At 39.8% G+C, this 22003-nt stretch overlaps 2 pseudogenes across 1 annotated transcript in view; both read left to right on the top strand.

Annotated features, from left to right (window-relative positions):
• LOC108301910 overlaps positions 1-22003 on the top strand; it is a 101280-nt pseudogene that overhangs the window by 67288 nt on the left and 11989 nt on the right.
• LOC108301903 overlaps positions 1-22003 on the top strand; it is a 29316-nt pseudogene that overhangs the window by 682 nt on the left and 6631 nt on the right. The window lies entirely within an intron of this gene.

Genomic DNA, 22003 nt, shown 5'->3' on the forward strand with positions numbered 1-22003 from the left:
AAAAAAAAAAAAAAAAAAAAAAAAAAAGCTACCAAGGAAAACAATAGGGAAAATCTCCTGCATTTTGGTTGTAGAAGATAAATACGTTTCCGGTCAGGCGCAGTACCTCACACCTGTAATCCTAGCACTTTGAGAGGCCAAGGCTGGTAGATCACCAGAGGTTGGGAGTTCGAGACAGCCTGGCCAACGTGGCAAAACCCCGTCTCTACTAACAATACAAAAATTAGCTGGGTGTGGTCGTTGGAGTCTACAATCCCAGCTACACATTTCCACAAGAAAATGTGATAGATAACTAGTGAGTTATGTAGAGTCATAACAATATCACTTGCTCTTTTTGCAGGGTAAATTTGTGACAGTGAATATCTCTGTTCTGTATCCTGTTATCTTGACTTCTGAGTTTCATGCTAAATTTTATGAGCTAAAACTTGGTACCTCCTGGAAATGTTTCCATATGACTAATGGTTTACTGCATGATTTTTGATGGAAAAATTTAGAATAAGACATATATTGTCTGAAAGGAATAGACACTTGCTTTTCTCATTGAGATGTAAAATGTAAGCGCCTTATAATTTCATCCCTTTAGATGAACATTTTGTTTGAGTAATGTTGCTGAATTTTTCACACGTGTAGTTTCAAAAACCAAGTTAAATAACTCTGACATGGAAATCAAAACTTCAGCCTAGGACCTCCAAGCTAAGGGTAATATTGAACCTCCAAAAGGTTATTAACAGCCTAATTAATTATTTTCTGAAGAGCCTCCCTTGAAGTTGTCCCAGCCTACTCACCCCAGCCGTGGAAGAATCCTTTATAGTGAGAGAAGCTACAGAACGCTGTAAAGCTGGGGACCCACAGGCAAATGCAATTAAGGTTAAGAAGGAAAATAACTGGTAGGATTTTTGTGAAAATGAAGTTGTTATTGTTTTGAAGCAGTTTCTAGACCGTTTAACATAAAGCAAAGTTAGATTTATGTAAAAAAATTTAAATTCCAGCCGAGAGCAGTGGCTCACACATGTCATCACAGCACTTTGGGAGGCTGAGGCAGGTGGATCACGATGTCAGGAGTTCAAGACCAGCCTGGCCAAGGTAGTGAAATGCCGATTCTACAAAAAAGACAAAAATTAGCCAGGTGTGGTGGCACGCACCTGTAGTCCCAGCTACTCGAAAGGCTGAGGCAAAGAAGAATAGCTTGAACCTGGGAGGTGGAGGTTGCACTGAGCCAAGAATATGCCAGTGCACTCTAGCCTGGGTGACAGAGTGAGACTTTGTCTAAAAATAATAATAATAATTAATTATTTCCAAAGGAGTATTGCAACAGAAGAAAATACCTAATATAAGATCTGTAAAAATTGCAAAGTTCAGGCAGATAAGGGCGTTCTTTTATAGGAAGGAGCAAACAAGATTACAAAGAAGGGAGAAGGTAAATGGCAAATGAGAGGTAAAAAAATCAGATTCCACATTAATGTTTTACCCTGAAGTCAGCATGTCCTTAGGAGGACATAACATGGGGTTGTATTTTGACTCAGATTGAGTGTAGCTGAATGTTCAGGAGCCTGTGGGCAGGAGATAAGTGAAGTTTGATTTAAAAATTTTCTTTTGGCCGGGCGCGGTGGCTGAAGCCTGTAATCCCAGCACTTTGGGAGGCCGAGGCGGGTGGATCACGAGGTCAAGAGATCGAGACCATCCTGGTCAACATGGTGAAACCCCATCTCTACTAAAACTACAAAAAATTAGCTGGGCACGGTGGCGCATGCCTGTAATCCCAGCGACTCAGGAGGCTGGGGCAGGAGAATTGCCTGAACCCGGGAGGTGGAGGTTGTGGTGAGCCGAGATCGCGCCATTGCACTCCAGCCTGGGTAACAAAAGCGAAACTCCGTCTCAAAAAAAAAAAAAAAAAAAAAAAAAAAATTTTCTTTTGACCACTGAAGAAAAATTCAGCTGATGTTTTAAAATGAGAACAAGAAGAAAATGTGCAGAGTCTATGTCTGGCTATGTGATAAATAAGAAAAAAGAGCCCCAACTAAGTCATAATGGAAAGCATGTTTCTTTCTATAAACTGTTTCTGGAGAACACAAAGGGATAGAGAATTCTATTATTCACAGATATTTACCAGAATTATCTATGTGCTTCATCTTTCCCCATTTTTTCTTTGTCCTGTACCTACCTATCTTTTTTCCTTTCCCTCCCCTTCCCTCCCCTCCCCTCCCTCCCTTCTCTTTCTCCCCTTCCTTCCCTCCCTCCCTTTTTCCTCTTCCTCTTCTCTTTTCTTCTTTTCTCTTTTATTTTGACAGAGTTTCACTTTTGTTTCCCAGGCTGGAGTGTAATGGTACGATCTCAGCTCACTGCAACTCTACCTCCCAGGTTCAAGCGATTCTTTTACCTCAGCCCCCTGAGTAGCTGGAATTACAGGCATGCGCCACTACACCTGTCTAATTTTTTGTCTTTTTAGTAGAGACAGGGTTTCTCTGTGTCAGTCAGGCTGGTCTCAAACTCCCAAACTCAGGTGGTCCACCCTCCTCGGCCACCCAGAGTTCTGGGATTACAGGCCTGAGCCTCCATGCCTGGCCACATTTTCTACATTTGACTTTTTCTGCGTTGTATTTTTTATAATAAGCTCGTAAATGTAGCTACGTGTTTTGCTGAGTTGTGTGAGTATCTCTATCAAATTATAAACCTTGAGGGAGGTTATGGGAGTCCACAATCTTTAAACAGTAGCTTAGAAGCATAGATGGGCCTATGGGTTTTGTGACTGGGTTTTCTGCCATTAGGTCGATGTTGTGAGACTGAACCCTGAATCAGGGTCTGTGCTGACTCTTCATAGTATCAGAATTCAAATTCAAATGTTAGTCAGTGAGTTGGTGTTGGAGAAAGCCTTGGTGTTCAGCAAACTCTCCAGATTTGGTACAAGAGAAAAGATATCACAGAGGCCTGGCCTGGAATCAAACTCTGGTTGTCTGGGAATGGAAGGCTCTGCTCTCCTGTACACACGCTGTCACACTGCCCATTGTCCTGTGATTCCAGGTCTCCTCCCAGGGAGAGAGAGGATAAAAACTTAGAGAAAAGGAACTCTGATAGCAGACCCCCTTTTCCCACAGCTGTCAGCACAGGATTCCCACTCACTCACAGGCTTACCCCCTAGATATTAGCGTGTCCACATGTCTCCCAGGACTAGGCACCAGCCTGAGGAATTTTACAACAGCATTTTTGATTCTAGTGTTTGTTGGCAAAACCTACAAAAGTGTCTACAAGTCTTCTGGCATATCCCCAACCCCAGACACTGAATCTGCCACAGCAGCCTGTTTTCCTCACCGATGGTTCTGGACCACCTGTTCTTAATCTCATCTGCCTGCATAAACACAAACATGCATCAGAGTATGCCTCCACCTGAGCCGCTGTCTGTAGCACAGACCAGTTCTTCCGCCTACATTGCACTGTTTCCCACTCATAGATTTTTGTTTGTTTACATCTTATTTTTGTCTCAAGGGTACACATGTAGGTTTTTTATACAGCTAAAATTGTGTCATGGGGGTTTGGTGTGCAGATTATTTTGTCACTGAGGTACTAAGCATAGCATGAAACAGGTCCTTTTTCTGATCCTCTTTGTCGTCCCATTGTCCAGCCTCAACTAGGCCTCAGTGTCTGTTGGTCTTATCATTGTTCCTGTGTTCTTTTTCAGCTCACACTTAGAAATAACATGTATTTGGTTTTCTGCTGCTGCATTAGTTTTCTAAGAATGGTTTACAGCTTCATACATGTTGCTTCAAAGAACATGGGTGTGTGTGTGTGGGTGTGTGTTTTAATGACCACACAGTATTCTGTATTATTTATGTACCATATTTTATTTTATTTATTTTTTTAAATGCCAACGTTATACATTTTATTTTTAATCAAGTAATTTTTTTAAGCCACAACTTATTTTATTTTTATTAAAACTTTTATTTTATTTTTGAGGACAAGGTCTCACTTTGTTGCCCAGATTGGAATGTAGTGGCATGATCTCAGCTCATTGCAGCCTCAACGTCGCAGGCTCAAACAATCCTCTTCTACTTTAGCCCCCCAAGTACACACACCAGCAGGCATGGTTATTATTATTATTATTATTATTATTTTATTGTATTTTTTGTAGAAAGGGGGTTTTGCTATGTTGCCCTGGCTGGTCTCAAACTTTTGAGCTCAGGCAGTTTACCTGCCTCGGCCTCCCAAAGTGCCGAGATTACAAATGTGAGCCACCATGCCCAACCATACCATATTTTCTTTATGCAGTATACAATTGATAAGCATTTTGGTTGATTCCATGTCTTTGTTATTGTGAATAGTGCTGCAATGAAGATTCGTATGTCTTTAGAATAATTTGTATTTTACTGGGTATATGCGCAGTTATAAGGTTGCTGCGTCAAAACGTAATTCCATTTTTAGTTCTGTGAGGAATTTTCACATTGCTTTTCACAGTGGTTGAACTAATTTACACTTTCATCGGCAGTGTATAAGCATTTCCGTTTCTCTGTAACCTTGCCAGCATCTGTTATGTTTTGACTTTCTAGTACTAGCCATTCTCACTGTTGTGAGATGATATTTCATTGTAATTTTTCTTTGAATTTCTCTAATCATTAGTGATGAGCATTTTTTATATGCTTGTTAGCCGCATGTATGTCTTCTGTTAAAAAAAAACGTATTTTTTGTCTAGTTTTTATTGAGGTTTTAATTTTTACTAATAAGTTTCTTATAAATTATGGATATTGGACCTTTGTCAAAAGCATAGGTTGCAAATATTTTCTTTTATTCTGTGTGTTGCTTGTTTACTGTGTTGATGGTTACCTTTGCTGTGAAGAAGCTTTTTAGATTAATTAGGTTCCATTTGTCAATTATTGTTTTTGTTGCAATTGTTTTTGGCATCTTTGTTTTAAAATTTTTGCCAGTTTCTAGGTCTAGAATGTTATTTCCTAAGTTTTCCAAGAGCTTTTTTTTTTAATTTGAAGTTTTCCATTTGAATTTTTAATTTATCTTGAGTTAATTTTAGTATATGGTTTAAGGAAAGCGTCCAGTTTCAATCTTCTACATAGTGTTAGCTAGTTATTCCAGCACCATTTATTAAATAGGGAATTCTTCCCAGATTCTTTTTGTTAGCTTTGTCAAAGACCAGATGGTTGTAAGTATGTGGCATTATGTCTGGGCTCTCTATTCTGTTGCATTGGTGTATGAGTCTGTTTTTGTACAAGTACCATGTTGCTTTGTTTACTGTAGCCCTGTAATATAGTTTAAATTCAGGTAATATAATGACTTAAGCTTTGTTCTTTTTGCTTATGATTGCCTTCGCTATTTGAACCCTTTTTTGATTCCATATAAATTTTAAAATAATTTTTATTTTTAAAAATTCTGTTAACAAATATTTTCAGTAGTTTGATAAAAATAGCATTAAATGTATAATTTTGTTTGGCATATTACCATTTTAATAATTTTGATCTTTTCTATCCATGAGCATAAAATGTTTTTTCCATTTGTTTTTAATCTCTGACTTCTTTAAGCAGTGTTTTGTCAGTCTTGTCATAAAGATTTTTCATCTCCCTGGTTAGCTGTGTTTCTAGATATTTTATTCTCTTTGTAGTGATTGCAAATGAGATTTCATTTTTGATTTGGCTTTCGGTATACATGTTTTCGATTTACAGAGATGCTACTAACTTTTGTATGATTATTTTGTATTTTGAAATTTTACTGAAGCTTTTTTGCAGTTTAAAAAGCTTTTCTGCTGAGATTATAGGGTTTTTCAGATACAGCATTATTTTGTCTGCAAACAGAAAATAAGTCTGACTTCCTCTATTCCTGTTTGCATGCCATATTTCTTTTTTAATCTTGCCTAATTGCTTGAGCCTGGACTTCCAATTTTATGTTGAATAGAAGTGTTAAGAGAAGGCATCCTTTTCTTGTGCCAGTTTTCAAAGAAAAGTGATTCCAGTTTGTGTAAATTTAGTATGCGGGCTGTGGGTTTGTGATAAATAACTCGTTATTTTGGAGTATGTACCTTCCATGCCTTAGTTTGTTGAGGCTTTTTAACATAAAAATGTTACTGAAAGCCTTTTCTGCATCTACTGACATAATTTTGTGGTTTCTGTCTTTAGTTCTGTTTATGTGATGAATCACACTTATTAATTCATGTGCGCTTTTGTTTTTGCTTTTGTTTTGAGACAGAGTCTTACTCTGTTGCCCGGGCTGGAGTGCAATGGCACCGTCTTAGCTCACTGCAATCTCTGTCTTCCAGCTTAAAGCGATTCCCTTGCCTCAGCCTCCCAAGCAGCTGGATTACAGGTGCTTGCTACCACGCTCAGGCTAATATTTGTATTTTTAGTAGGGACAGTGTTTCGTCATGTTGGCCAGGCTGGTCTTTAACTCCTGACCTCAGATTATCTGCCTGCCTCGGCCTCTCAAAGTGCTGGAATTATAGGCATGAACCATCGGCCCCACCTCATGTAGAATTAACTTTGCATCCCAAAGTTAATGAATTAACTTTGTATCCCAGAGGTAAACCATACTTGATCATAGTTGTTTAGCTTTTTGATGTCCTGCTTAATTTGGTTTGTCAGTATTTTGTTGAGAATTTTGCATCAGTGTTCATCAAGAATTTTGGTCTAAAGTTTTCTTCTTTTGTTTTCTCTGTCAAGTTTTAGTATCAGAATGATGCTGTTTTTAATTTTTTGGAAGAGTTTTAGTAGAAACGGTACCAGCTCCCCAAGTCAGCTGTGAGTCTATCTGGTTCTGGGCTATATTGATTGGTAGACTACTTATTACTAATTTCATTTTCGAGCTTCTTGATCTATTAAGGGCTTTGATTTTCTTTATGTTCAGTCTTGAGATAATATATTTGTTCATGAATTTGTCCATTTCTTCTAGATTTTTAAGTTTATGTGCATAGAGGTGTTCATGGTAGATTTCAGTAAATTTTTGTAAGGTCAGTGGTTATGTCTCTTTTGTCATTTTTAATTGTGTTTATTTGGATCTTTTCCTTTTCCGTCATTAATCTTGTTAATGGTTGATTATTTATTTTTAAGATTTTACTTCTGCAATTCTTAATCTTTTGTATAGTTTTTCATGTCAAAATCTTCTTACGTTCAGAAATGATTTTATTTCTTGTCTTTTGTTAGCTTGGGGGATGGTTTGCTCTTATTTCTTTCAGTATTTGTGATGTCATGTTGTTAAACTGAGGTTTTTATTTTTTTATTTTTTTTGAGACGAAGTCTCACTCTCTCAGCCCAGGCTGGAGTGCAGTGGTGTAATCTCCGCTTACTGCAACCTCTACCTCCTGGGTTCAAGTGATTCTCTTGCCTCAGCCTCCCGAGTAGCGGGAATTACAGGTTCTTGCCACTGCATGCAGCTAACGTTTTGTATTTTTAGTAGAGATTGGGTTTCACCGTATTGGCTAGGCTGATCTCGAAGTCCTGGCCTAAACTGATGTCTTTCTAACTTTTTGATGTAAGCATTAATGCTATAAATTTTTCTCCTAACATGGCCTTAGTTGTGTTGCAAAATTCTGGTATGTTGTATCTTTGTTCTAATTTTTTTCAAAGAACTTCTTGGTTCCTGCCTTACTTTCATTATTTTCCCCAAAGTAATTCAAGTGTAGCTTGTTTAAATTCCATGTAATCTTATGATTCAAGTGGTTTTGTTCGTGTGTGTGTGTGTGTGTTGAATTACATTTTTATCAAGCTGTGGACTCTGTGTGTGGTTCCTATACTTTTGGAATTTTTTAATTTGCTGAGCATTGTTTTGCTTCTGACTGTGTGATTAATTTTTGGGTAAGTGCCACGTGGTGATGAGAAGACTGTATACTATGTTATTTTTAGATGGAGAGTTCTGTAGAAGTCTATTAGGACTATTTAGTCAAGTGTTGAGTTTAAGTCTTAATATCTTTGTTAATTTTCTGCATCAATAATGTGTCTCCTAGTACCTGTGGGTGTTGTAGTCTCCTACTCTTATTGTGTCAGTATCTCATTGTCTCCATAGGTCTTTTAACAACTTCATTTATTTATGTGCACCCATCAATTTATTATAACACCTTTCTCTCTTCTACTTTTTTACCATAAATATTCTTTCAAGGGTTGAGTGTGGCAACTCACGCGTATTATTCCAACACTTTGGGAGGCCAAGGCAGGTGGATCACAAGGTCAAAAGATCGAGACTATCCTGGCCAAGATGGTGAAACCCCATCTCTACTAAAAATATAAAAATTAGCCAGGTACGGTGGTACACACCTGTAGTCCCAACTACTTGGGAGGCTGAGGCAGGAGAATCACTTGAACCCAGGAGGCGGAGGTTGCAGTGAGCCAAGATCCCACCGCTGCACTCTAGCCTGGCGACAGTGAGAGTCTATCTCAAAAAAAAAAAAAAAAAAAAAAAAAAAAAAAAAAAAAAAAAAAAAAAAAAAAAAAACAAAACCAAATTCACAGTTTAGATGTCCAAGAGTTCAAGAACATGTCCAGTGACCTGGTTGTTATAGGAGAAAATATAAATTAAAAATAAGAGACTTTATTCACATATGTGAAAATAGGGGAGGATGTTTTATTCATCTCTTTTTTATTAAAACATTTACATTATGTATATTAACAGCTAAATAAACCTTTTCTTCTTCTCTTGGCTCAGGATTGCCTTTATTTGGGACCTGAGATTTATTGCTTTGTTTTTGCTTTGGCAAAGGTTTATTTAAAGGTAGAATCAAATTTAGCAATACAGAATGATCAAGACTAAAAGATAAAGAGTAAGTTTCTTTGACAGAAACGTGATTATCCAAGGTAGTTATCTGCAGGCAGAAGTACTTACAATGCAAAAGCAAGAATAGTTCAGTGTGTAAACTGAACGGTGATGTCTGTAGTCTTATGATTTTTCTGTTTATTTAGATCAATTAGCATGGCTATATGTAGTGTTTTTAGACAACCTGCATTTATGTAAATTAAACAGTATATTCCACAATAGTATAAATATTTGGCAACAATATTTACTTTGAATACAGCCCTTAAATAGTTACTTTAATATTGTTACACATGCTTTTGAAATATAAAGTATTTAATAATATTGTTACACATACTTTTGAAATATAGAGTGTTTGAACTGTATTGTAGTTATAGTTTTTCAAAATCCTACATACATTATGACTAGTACATTAAAATTATTAACACTTAGATATTTATATCTAATATTCAAAGAAAATTTACCACCAAATTATTGCAGTAGATATTAGTCCGATATGCTTATTAATCTATCCAATAGAGATAATTATAGGTAAGCATAATTTTAGTGTCTTTTATTTTACTAAATTGGAATGCTGCTTTTTTTTTTTTTTTTTTTTTAAAGAGTCTCACTCTGTTACCCAGGTTGGAGGGCAGTGGTATGATCTTGGCTCGCTGAAACCTCTACCTTCTGGGTTTAAGCAATTCTCTTGCCTCAGCCTCTAGTGTAACCAAGATTACAGGCACCCACCACCATGCCTGGCTAAGTTTTGTATTTTTAGTACAGACGAGGTTTCACCATGTTGGCCAGGCTGGTGTCGAACTTCTGACCTCAGCTGATCCGCCTGCCTCAGCCTCCCAAAGTGCTGGGATTACAGACGTGAGCCACCGCGCCTGGCCTGGAATACTGCCATTGCAGGACAAATAAAAGAAAGGTGGTGTGTACACTCAAGAACCATAATAACACCGGGCGCGGTGGCTCAAGCCTGTAATCCCAGCACTTTGGGAGGCCGAGGCGGGTGGATCACGAGGCCAAGAGATCGAGACCATCCTGGTCAACATGGTGAAACCCCCACCCCAACAAAAAAACAAAAAATTAGCTGGGCCTGGTGGTGCGTGCCTGTAGTCCCAGCTACTCAGGAGGCTGAGGCAGGAGAATTGCCTGAACCCAGGAGGCGGAGGTTGCGGTGAGCCCAGATCGCGCCATTGCACTCCAGCCTGGGCAACATGAGTGAAACTCCGTCTCAAAAAAAAAAAAAAAAAAAAAAAAAACCATAATAACCTTTTAGTTAACTGTGTTACAAGCTCTAATGTATTCTGCTATATAAACAGTCAGATTTCAATTATTCATCAAAAAGTGCTGGTGGAAGTCCATGTGTTGAAAAGAAGTAATGTAAAAGGTTGCCCACTTCTTGTTTTTAATCTACTGACAAGTTGCTCTAGTAACCCAAAGACGTGAAGGAGAAAGCAGCTGCCTCACCACTCAGACATTGATATGTTCAGATGTTTCAATGCCTCATGATACAAGAAAACCACAAAAATTTTCTTCACAAACAAAAGGTGCTGGTAGAAACTGTGAGATACATTTCAATATAGATCCCCAATTCAATATCTAGGAGACGAGAGAGAGCAGACATGGAAGAGAAACCTTATGAAATTCTTCTGAGACTATGTCCCCTTTCTTCATAGTGTTAACGTTTTTTGTTTTTTGAGACAGAGTCTTGTTCTGTCGCCCAGGCTGCAGTGTAATGGTGCGATCTTGACTCACTGCAACTCATGCCTCCCAGGTTCAATTGATTCTCCTTTCTCAGCCTCCCGAGTAGCTGGGATTACAGATACTCACCCCCATGCCTGGCTAATTATTTTTGTATTTTTCATAGAGACAGGGTCTCACTATGTTGGCTAGGCTGGTCTCGAACTCCAGACCTCCAGTGATCCACCCACCTCAGCCTTCCAAAATGCCGGGATTACAGGCATAAGCCACTGCACCGAGCACATTAATCTTTTTAATGTTGATAGTAGCTGTTCACTTTGAGTGGTTAGAGAGCAATTTTTTAGAGATATATTTTCTGGCTGAATTGATCAATCATTATATCTAATCTGAGTTTTTTCCTAAGAGGTTTTTAACTTTTTTTTTTCTCTCTCAGTGTAATCTTTCTTAGAATGAGAGCTGTTTTTTGCCCAGGGTGGAGTGGAGTGGAACAGTCTCAGCTCACTGCAACCTCTGGCTCCCAGGCTCAGGTGATTCTCCCACCTCAGCCTCCCCAATAGCTGGGATTACAGGCGCCTACCATGATGCCCGGCTAATTTTTGTATTTTTTATAGAGACAGGCTTTTGCCATGTTGGCCAGGCTGATCTTAAAACTCCTGACTTCAAGTGATCCTCCCACCTTGGCCTCCCATAGTGCTGTGATTACAGGCGTCAGCCACCATGTCTGGCCAAGAGCTGTTTTTATCTCCAATGCTTTAGGTATCTTTTTCAGAAGACCTATTAGTTTCCCTTTGTGTCTGTGAATGAGGTGGCTGTCACAGTGAGAACTCCTAGAGCTATCTCTATCTGGACTACTGCTTGAAATCCAGCAGTATTTTTTTCATCATTATTATATATAGAAATGGAGACTGAGATGCTGGTCCCATTTTCATTATTGAAAAGGTGCAATTCTACCCAGGAGTCCTGCTGGCTCTCCTCCTGCAGCTCATATTTCACTCTCTGATGTGACACTAGAGTGCTGTTGTGGGAATTGGGATTCACATAAATTGTGAGTTGCTAGCTGTGAGTTCTGTGCTAGAGCCCAGTGCTCAGGAAGTAGAGAGCCATTGCTTTAAAATGTAAATAGACCGCATTGAGATACCATCTCATGCCAGGTAGAATGGCGATCATTAAAAAATCTGGAGACAACAGATGCTGGAGAGGATGTGGACAGGAACACTCTTCCACAGTTGTGGAAGACAGTGTGGAGTTTCTCAAGGATCTAGAAATAGAAATTCCATTTGACCCAGTAATCCCATTACTGGGCATATACCCAAAGAACTATAAATCTTTCTACTATAAAGACACATGCACAAGTATGTTCATTGCAGCCCCGTGTACAATAGCAAAGACCTGGAACCAACCCAAATGCCCATCAGTAATAGACTGGACAAAGAAAATGTGGTACCTATACACCATAGAATACTATGCAGCCATAAAAAACAATGAGTTCGTGTCCTTTGTAGGGACTTGGATGAATCTGGAAACCATAATTCTCAGCAAACTGACACAAGAACAGAAAGCTCAAAGACCGCACTCATAGGTGGGTGTTGAACAATGAGAACATGTGGACTCAGGGAGAGGAGCATCACACACTGGGGGCAGTTGGAGGTGGTAGGGGAGAGACAGCGGGGGGTGGGAAGGAAGGGGAGGGTGAGGAGGGATAACATGGGGAGAAATGCCAGATACAGTGTGCACCTAAAGTTAAATTTTAAAAAATGTAAATAGACAAGAAGATAGCACCCTAATCAACCATTTTCATAGAAAAGTGAAAGCCTACCTTCAGCAGGCATCAGGCTTTTAGTTACAAAACTACCCCCAGTCATGAGGATGTGAAAAGCTTATTTTGTCATTAAATATAATTAATTAGCATACATGGATGGCCTGCCCAGTTTCAAGGTGAATTTAGGATGAACTGTGTATGACATGGTTCTGTATGTTTTTCTACTTGTGAACTAATTATGATGACCATCTTTCTGTCTTTACAGTCTTTTAGGCAGATTGACTATGATACAGTTTACAGTCAGATTTAATTTTATAATCATAGTTTGTTTTCTTTTTCTCCTTCTTTCCTCCCTTCCTCCCTTTCTCTCTCTCTTCCCCTCTCCTTCCTTCCGTCCCTCCTTCCCTCCTTCTGCTCTTGTTGCCCAGGCTGGACTGCAATGGCATGATCTCAACTAACTGCAACCTCCGCCTCTTGTGTTCATGTGATTCCCTGCCTCAGCTTCTCAAGTAGCTGGGATTAGTGGCATGTGCCTTCATGTCTGGCTAATTTTGCATTTTTTGTAGAGACGGCATTTCTCCATGTTGGTCAGGCTGGTCTCGAACTCCTGACCTCACATGATTTGCCTGTCCCGGCCTCCCCAAGTGCTGGGATTATAGGCATGAGCCACCATGCCTAGCCTCTTTTGAGAAGGAGTCTTGCTCTGTAGCCTATGCTGGAGTTCAGCTGAGCGATCTCAGCTGACTTCACCCTCCACTTCCCGCGTCCCAGTTCAAACAATTCTTCTGCCTCAGCCTCCTAAATAGCTGGGATTACAGGCATGCAACACCATACCCAGCTAATTTTTGTATTTTTAGTAGAGACAGAGTTTCACCATGTTGGCCAGGCTGGTCTTGAACTCGTGACCTAGTGGTCTGCCTGCCTCCGCCTCCCAAAAGGCTGGGATTACAGGCATGAGCCACCACACCTGGCCTACAGTTTAGTTTTGTTTCCTTCCTTCCTTCCTTCCTTCCCTCCCTCCCTCTCTGTTTCTCTGTTTCTTTTTTGACAATTTTATTTTTGCCCAGGCTGAAGTGCAATGGTGCAATCTCAGCTCATCACAACCTCTGCCTCTCAGCTTCTAGTGATTCTCCTGCCTCAACCTCCCAAGTAGCAGGAATTACAGGCGTGCATCACCATACCCAGCTAATTTTGTATTTTTAGTAGAGATGGGGTTTCTTCCTGTTGGTGTGTCTGGTGCCGAACTCCCGACATCAGGTGATTTGCCAACCTCGGCCTCCTAAAGTGCTAGGATTGCAGGCATGAGCCACCATGCCCAGCCTTACAGTTTTGTTTTCTAACAGTTGTATTACTGTGGAGTTTTCCTGGGGCTAGAGAACACATTTCTTTCAATTATATTTTCCAAACACTGTCTAGAATTAGAAGACATATAAACACATAAGGTTCCAACCAGGCTTTACTCTAGAGGGGCCTTTCCCTTTCAGGCTCTTCGTCAGCTTACAGTTATGCTGTAAAGTGCATGCTGTCTCCTAAATATGTAGGCAGAATTGTGTCTCTGCCTGTTTGGTGTCTATAGTCCTCTACAGTCACTCCTAGAGAGGATAGATGAGATGACTACAAACCTCGCAGGGGAGCAGTCAGTCATTTTACCTCTTTCAATGACTTGTATCGTAAGACCTGAAACTGATTGGAGCTCATGGGTCCCAGAAACACAGTTAGAGTAACATGAGTGCATTGAGTAGACATGAGAATCTCCACTTTCCTTTTTCTCCTCTTGCTAAAATGCTCAAATGTGCAGGTAGCATGTGCTGCTACTCCACACATTTTGATCATAAATCTACAGACTCCAATTATAAATCTAGGTCTTGAGATTTGGGGAAATAAACTTTTACCTGAGGAATGCAAGTCCTTTTAGTTGTCAGACTCAGAGAGACATTAAAATGAGAGCATAATTATGTCTTTCTCCCCCTTTCAACTGTCTGTCTCCTGAAACTGCTCACTATTGCCACAAGTAGGTATAAATTAAACTAATACTGCCACGTAAGACGCTATATCCCGTACCCTAAACCTTAATGATGTATAGCCAATCAATAGTCAAAGTTATTTCTTTAAATAAAGAAGACTTTGTTTCTTCCACTTTCTATTTGTTGAAAGGAGTGCTGTTGAAACTAACCCACGGAGGCATTATGTCTCCAGGAAAATTTTAAGGAAAAGTATTGCAAGCAACAGTAGTCACTGTTGGATCAGGTTCTAAAGGAAAGGGCGGAGAGATTCAACCGGTTGACATGAAAGATAGAGTTAAAGTTCTTCTCCCAGAATGGAGGCACCAAAGTAGTTCCAGGTGATAAGGATTATCTCCTATTTAGAGATGGTGACATTCTTAGAAAGGACGTAGGCTGAAATAAATCACTATTGAAATGGCATCAACATGAAGCAGTCCTTGCTACAGATGTTCTGAAATCTTTCATCATGTAAATAATTTTCATATCTTTTATAATAATCTAATTATAACTAATGACCAAAAGAAAAGGAAAAAAAAAAAAAAAGACTGCCTGGGAAACAACTTTTTTTTTTTTTTTAAGATGAAGTCTCACTCTGTCATACAGGCTGGAGTGCAGTGGCGCAATCTAGGCTCACTACAACCTCTGTTTCCTGTGTTCAAATAGTTCTCCTGTCTCCACCTCCTGAGCAGCTGGAATTCCAGGTACCCGCCACCACGCCCAGCTAATTGTTTTGTATTTTTAGTAGAGACAGGGTTTCACTATCTTTGCTGGGCTGGTCTTGAACTCCTGACCTCATGATCTGCTTGCCTTTGCCTCCCAAAGTGGTGGGATTACAGGGATGAGCCACCACACCAGGCGTTTTTTATTTTTATTTTTTTTTCTTTTTTTGAGGCAAAGCCTCGCTTTTGTCTTCCAGGTTGGAGTACAGTGGCGATCTCAGCTTCTTACAACCTCCGCCTCCCAGGTTCAAGCGATTCTTCTGCCTCAGCCTCCCAAATAGCTGGGAATGCAGATGGCTGCCACCATGCCTAGCTATTTTTGTATTTTTAGTAGAGACAGAGTTTCGCTATTTTGGCCAGGCTGTTTCAGACTCCTGACTTCAGGTGATCTACCCGCCTTGGCCTCCCTAAGTGCTGGGATTACAGGTGTGAACCACTGTTTCTGGGTGATAAACAACTTTTTATTTCTCTGTTGTCTCTTTTTCTGGTTTTACAAATACACTTTTTTTTTTTTTAAGAGAGAGTCTTGCTCCATGATGTGAGCGGATCTCTTTCAGTACTTTACTTGCTGTAACACCCAAAAATTCAGAGCGAGGTTAACGCCACCTAGAATCTTCACATAAGTTTTGGCCCCTGCCTGGGATTTACAAGACAAGGTAGACTTTGGATAGGAAATGCACAGAAAACTAAAAGGAGGCATTTGCTGCATGGCAAGATGTTAACACAGACATCTTAAAGCCTCCCTTTGAGAGTGTGGCTCTTTGAGTTTTTCACGTCTTGTTCAGTGACCAGTTCTGTGAGAGGCTCCAAGGATAAATAGAATTTGATAGCAGAATCTATAAGTGTAAGAAAGCAACTTAAGAGTGAAAGATCAAGACTATGAAGTATCCAGAGCGATAACCACAACTATACCTATGTGTAAAAATGTGATACTGGAGTAGTGTATTCTTGTCCTTCCTCTTCCCCAAGAGCTAGCTCACCATGACAGGTAATCCCGGTTCTGGAGCTCCACCAGGGCAGGTCCATTTTTTATTTAGAATCAGCCTGAATCGTCTGTAATTTCAGCACTTTGGGAGGTCAAGGCAGGTAGATCACCTGAAATCAGGAGTTTGAGAGACTGGCCAACATGGTGAAATCCTATCTCTACTAAAAATATAAAAATTAGCCCAGGTTGTGGTGTGTGCCTATAGTCCCAGCCACTTGGGAGGCTGAGGCAGGAAAATCGCTTGAACCTGGGAGGCAGAGGTTGCTGTGATCCAATATTGCATCATTGTACTCTAAGCCTAGTCAAGAGAGTGAGACTCCATCTCAAAGGAAAAAAGAATTAGCCTGACTCTCTTCTGCCTGACTTATCACTGGGCCACCAGCACAGGGTCACTGGAAACCCTATCACAGTCACCTAGGTATCTTTGGGTTATTTGAGAATGTCCAGAGCAGATTTATTTATTTATTTATTTATTTATTTTATTTTTTTTTTTTTGAGACAGAGTTTCGCTCTTGTTACCCAGGCTGGAGTGCAATGGCGTGATCTCGGCTCACTGCAACCTCCGCCTCCTGGGTTCAGGCAATTCTCCTGCCTCAGCCTCCTGAGTAGCTGGGATTACAGGCACGCGCCACCATGCCCAGCTAATTTTTTGTGGTTTAGTAGAGACGGGGTTTCACCATGTTGACCAGGATGGTCTCGATCTCTTGACCTCGTGATCCACCCGCCTCGGCCTCCCAAAGTGCTGGGATTACAGGCTTGAGCCACCGCACCCGGCCCAGAGCAGAATTTTATTAGGCTGACAAGAGTGGTTAATTCTTCTGTCTCAGTCTAAGAGAAATGACCCATTCTGTGTTTGTTCCTCACCTCATACAAGAGATGTTTTTGGTTGGTGCCCAAATGAGAGTTTCTCCAGTTTCCTTGTATTTCAGTGAAAAACAAAAAGGAGGTCAGGAGACTCAGGCACATCAACCAATTGAAGTCGATAAAGCAGACATGGTCCCTACCATCCAGAAACTTTTAGTCTATACTAGCAACTAGATAAAAGGTCAAATTATGCATTATATGGTGAGTACAATAAATAGATGTGTCCAAAAACTTGGGCTTTATTTGGATCACTTTCTTTTTACTTTTAATTTTTTTTTGAGATGGAGTTTTATTCTTGTTGCCCAGGCTGGAGTGCAATGGCAGGATTTCAGCTCACCACAACCTCTGCCCCCAGGTTCAAGCGATTCTCCTTCCTCAGCCTCTCAAGTAGCTGGAATTACAGGCATGCACCACCATCCCCAGCTAACTTTATATTTTTATTTTAGTAGAGATGGGGATTTTCTATGGTCAGGTTGGTATCAAACCTCAGGTAATTCACCTGCCTTGGCCTCCCAAAGTTCTGGGATTACATGCGTGAGTGACCACACCTGGCCCTTACTTTCTTTATATTGTTGTGACTTCTGATGTTTTCACCTGAAGGGATATTTATAAACAGAAGAGTTGTTATTATTTGTATTTCTTTTTTTTTTTCCAAGGTGTTTAGGGATGGAGTCTTGCCCTGTTGCTCAGGCTGAAGTGCATTGGCTTGGTTTCAGCTCATTGCAACCTCTGCCTTCTGGGTTTAAGCAATTATCCTGCCTCAGCCTCCTCAGTAGCTGGGATTACAGGTGTGAACCACCACACCTGGCTAATTTTTGTACTGTTAGTAGAGACCAGTTTCTCCATGTTGCTCAGGCTAGTCTGGAACACCCATCTCCGCCTCCCAAAATACTGGGATTATAAACGTGAGCCCCCACACCCAGCCTATTATTTGTATTTTTTAACTTGTTGAGAATACATATTTGTCTTCTAATAAAATTATCCTAGAAAACCTAAAGTGATTTGTTTCAACCTTTTATTAGCATATAATAATAAATTGACCGGGCAGTGGCTTAAAAAGATTAAAATTATATGAACTGTGAAATTTATGTTCCTCTTAGGTAAGCTTAGAAAAAACAGAACTGGAAATACACCCAGTGGCATAGAGAACCGAATTCTACATAGGGTCTACTTTCTGCCCCAGTCCTTTTTACTTTCAGTTTTTTTGGAGGCCGTATTTAGGTCTTGCCCTGCCTTGGAGTCTCACCTTACAGAACTGAATAGAAGAGATGAGAGTTTGAGTGATGAATCTTGTTTTAGTTTTACAGCTGGTGCTCACAATTTTCTGAAACCAAAAAGAAGATAAATAAGAAATATAAAGTATTTTAGGGTTTTATTTTCAAATTTTTAACTTTAAAATTAGTGCTTGCAGAGACATTCTGTTTAGCAACTTGTTTTCTGTTCCTGCAGATCTAGTAGTTTCTCCAAAAGGCACAAAAAGTAAATATAAACACAGTGTAAATTTTTGTTTATTACGTCAAACTCTTCATTTCTGTATGACTCCCATTTGTCTGTATTTAGATTTTATTTTATACATTTTTAAAAAATCCGTGACAGAGAAACAGGAGAAGAAATAAAAATTCTGTTTCTCTTCTAAATATTTGGAATTATTGAACACTTAGTATCAGCACATAGGGTGTTATTAGAATTAAATCCCATAATATGTTATTACAGTGCTCTGTAAAATCTTATTGAGCACATAGTACCTGCTTAATAAACATTTTATTACTACGGGTGTACATGTTGTTTTCTAAATTCAGATTTATGGCCCATTGGGGTGGTTTATACTAGTAATCCCAATGCTTTGGGAGGCTGAGGAGGGCTGACCATTTGAGGTCAAGAGTTTGAGACCACCCTGACCAACATGGTGAAACCCCATCTCTATTAAAAATGCAACAACAACAAAAAATTAGCCAGGCGTGGTGGCACACACCTATAGTCCCAGCTACTTGGGCGGCTAAGGCTGGAGAATCACTTGAACCTGAAAAGCAGAAGTTGCAGTAAGCACAGATCTCTCCATTGCACTCCAGCTTGGGTAGTAGAGCGAGACTCTGTCTAAATAATGAATAAATAAATGCAGACTTAGATACTGTTGCTGTCTGTTTTCTCTGTAAACTTTAAAAAGCCAGCAAAGATGATGATACTTTAAAATGGAGATTTGTTGTCTTAATTTGTGCCAGAAGTATTTGTGTTGTCACAAGAGTGCCAAATGCAGGAGACTGTGCTGTGCCTGCTTTCTCTAAGTAATGCTAATAATGAGCCCGGGGGAGCAACATCAGCATTGACAGGGGACTTCTTCAACACCCATTCATGGACCCTCTCCAAACCTGTAGAATCACACCACATAGAGTGGGACCAACATTACTGAATCATTTATAAGCTCATTAAAGCTTGAGAGGCAATGTTTAGTTAAGTGGTTATAAGCCCAGGCTGCTATTTAGAATCACGTGGCTAATTTGCAGAAATCTCTTTCCTGGTGCTCTTCCTGTCACAGGTTCTGATTAATGTTCTGGGTGGAAGCATTCGTGCTGTTTTAATTAACTGTCTCATGTGACTCTAAGTTGCGGCCAGAATCAAGTACAGGGGGTTCAAGATACATTTGTGAGAGTTAAGTTTCACCTGTGCGCTTAAAAGGGTGGTCCTAGAGCCTCTTTTCTTTGGGTTTCATAGGGACAGGGCAGTCTGGCTCATATTTTCATTATTGTAGCAGAAATTACTGGCAGGAGAGGGCGCCTGAGGACAGGAAAAAATAAACTTATATTTTGTTGTCTGTGGAGCAGCTTATTTTTCCTGAATCTCTTCTGTTGCAAGTATAGAAATGGGTGGAGTTTTTCTGTTTTGGTTGTTCTGCCTGTGGATGTGGTGTTAGCAGGTAAACATGGTACTGACACTTTTCAAGGCATATTCTCAAGATGTAGGTGTAATTTGTCCAGATAATCTTATCTGAGAAGAAATCCTAGAGAAGAAGGATAAAGAGAAAAAAATGGCTTTCTTAATAATGATTTTTTTTTTTAGACGGAGTTTTGCTCTTGTTGCCCAGGCTGGAGTGCAATGGTACGATTTCAGCTCACTGCAACCTTCGACTCTGGGATTCAAGTGATTCTGCTGCCTCAGCCTCCCAAGTAGCTGGGATTACAGGCTACCACACTCAGCTAGTTTTTTGTAGTTTTACTAGAGACAGGGTTTCTCCATGTTGGTCAGGCTGATCTCGAACTTTTGTCTGCCTCAGTCTCCCAAAGTCCTGGAATGACAGGTGTGAGCCACCCTGCCTGGCAATGATGAAATATTGAATACTTATTTTTAAGTTCTAGGATACGTGTGCAGCATGTGCAGGTTTATTACATACATATATGTGTGCCATGGTGGTTTGCTGTACATATTGACCCATCCTCCAGGTACCTTCCTTTTTCTCCTCACTTCAAAACAGGCCCTAGTGTGTGGTGTTCCCCTCCCTGTGTCCATGTGTTCTCATTGTTCAGCTCCCACTTACAAGTGAGAACATGTGGTTTTTGGTTTTCTATCACTGTGTTAATTTGCTGCGGATGATGACTTCCAGCTTAATCCATGTTCCTGCAAAGGACACGATCTTATTTCTTTTTATGGCTGCATGGTATGCCATGGTGTATATGTACCACATTGTATTTATCCAGTCTGTTATTGATAGGCATTTGGGTTGGTTTCATTTGTTTGCTATTGTAAATAGTGCTGCAATAAACTATTACGTAAGTGTGCATGTGTCTTTATAGTAGAATGATGTATATGGCTTTGAGTATATTCCCAGTAATGGGATTGCTGGGTGAATATTTCTAGTTCTAGATTCTTGACGAATCACCACAGTGTCCTCCATGATGATTGAACTAATATACATTTTCACCAACAGTGTAAAAGCATTCCTGTTTCTCCACAGCCTCACCAGCATCTATTGTTTCTGACTTTTTAATAATCACCATTCTGAGTGGTGTGTTTGTTGGCTGCATAAATGTCTTCTGAGAAGTGTCTGTTCATCTTTTGCCTACTTTTTGATGAGATTGTTTGTCTTTTTCTTGTAATTTTTTTTAATGTTTCGTGTAAATTCTGAATATTTTGTCAGTTGGATATATTGCAAAAGTTTTCTCCCATTGTATAGGTTGCCTGTTCACTCTGATGACAGTGTCTTGTATTTCCTAGGTTTTCTTTTTCTTTTTTTTTTTCTTTTTTGAGATGGAGTTTCGCTCTTGTTGCCCAGGCTAGAGTGCAATGATGTGATATTGGCTCACTGCGACCTCTGCCTTTTGGGTTCAAACAATTCTCCTGCCTCAGCCTCCCAAGTAGTTGGGATTACAGGCATGCTCCACCATGCCTGGCTAATTTTTTGTATTTTTAGTAGGGACAGGGTTTCTCCATGTTGGTAAGGCTGGCCACAAATTCCCGACCTCAGGTGATTTGCCCACCTCAGCCTCTTAAAGTGCTGGGATTACAGGCGTTAGCCACCACACCAGGCCTACTTGGTTTTCTTTTAGGGTTTTTATGGTTTTGGGTTTTACATTTAAGACTTTAATTCATCTTGAGTACATTTTTGTAGAAGATGTAAGGAAGAGATCCAGTTTTACTGTATATGGCTAGTCAGTTTCCTCAGCACTATTTATTGAATGGAAAATCCTTTCTCCATTGCTTGTTTTTGTCCAGTTTGTTGAATATCAGTTGGTTATAAATATGTGGTGTTATTTCTGAGGTCTCTTTTTTGTTTTATTGATCTGTATGTTTGTTTTTGTACCAGTACCGTGCTGTTTTGGTTACTGTAGCCTTGTAGTATAGCTTGAAGTCAGGTAGAGTGATGCTTTCATCTTTGTTCTTTTTGCTTAGGATTGTCTTGGCTATACAGGCTCTTTTTTGGTTACATGTAAACTTTAAAGTAGTTTCTTTTTTTTAATTCTGTGAAGAATTCGTCAGTAGTGATTTTATGAAAATAGCATTGAATCCATACTTTGTGCAGTATGACTGCTTTTATTATGTTTTAATTTGTTATTATGTTGATTCTTTCTTTATTCTTCTTCTTTTTTTTCTCTTTTTTTGAGACAGTGTTTTCTCTTGTTGTTCAGGCTGGAATGCAGTGGCATGATCTCAGCTCACTGCAACCTCCGCCTCCTGGGTTCAAGCAATTCAAGTGATTCTCCTGCCTTAGCCTCCCAAGTAGCTGGGATTATAGGCATGCACCACCGTACCTGGTAATTTT

The sequence above is a fragment of the Cebus imitator genome, unplaced genomic scaffold, assembly GCF_001604975.1.
Source record: "Cebus imitator isolate Cc_AM_T3 unplaced genomic scaffold, Cebus_imitator-1.0 Scaffold38, whole genome shotgun sequence".
Taxonomy (NCBI): domain Eukaryota; kingdom Metazoa; phylum Chordata; class Mammalia; order Primates; family Cebidae; genus Cebus; species Cebus imitator.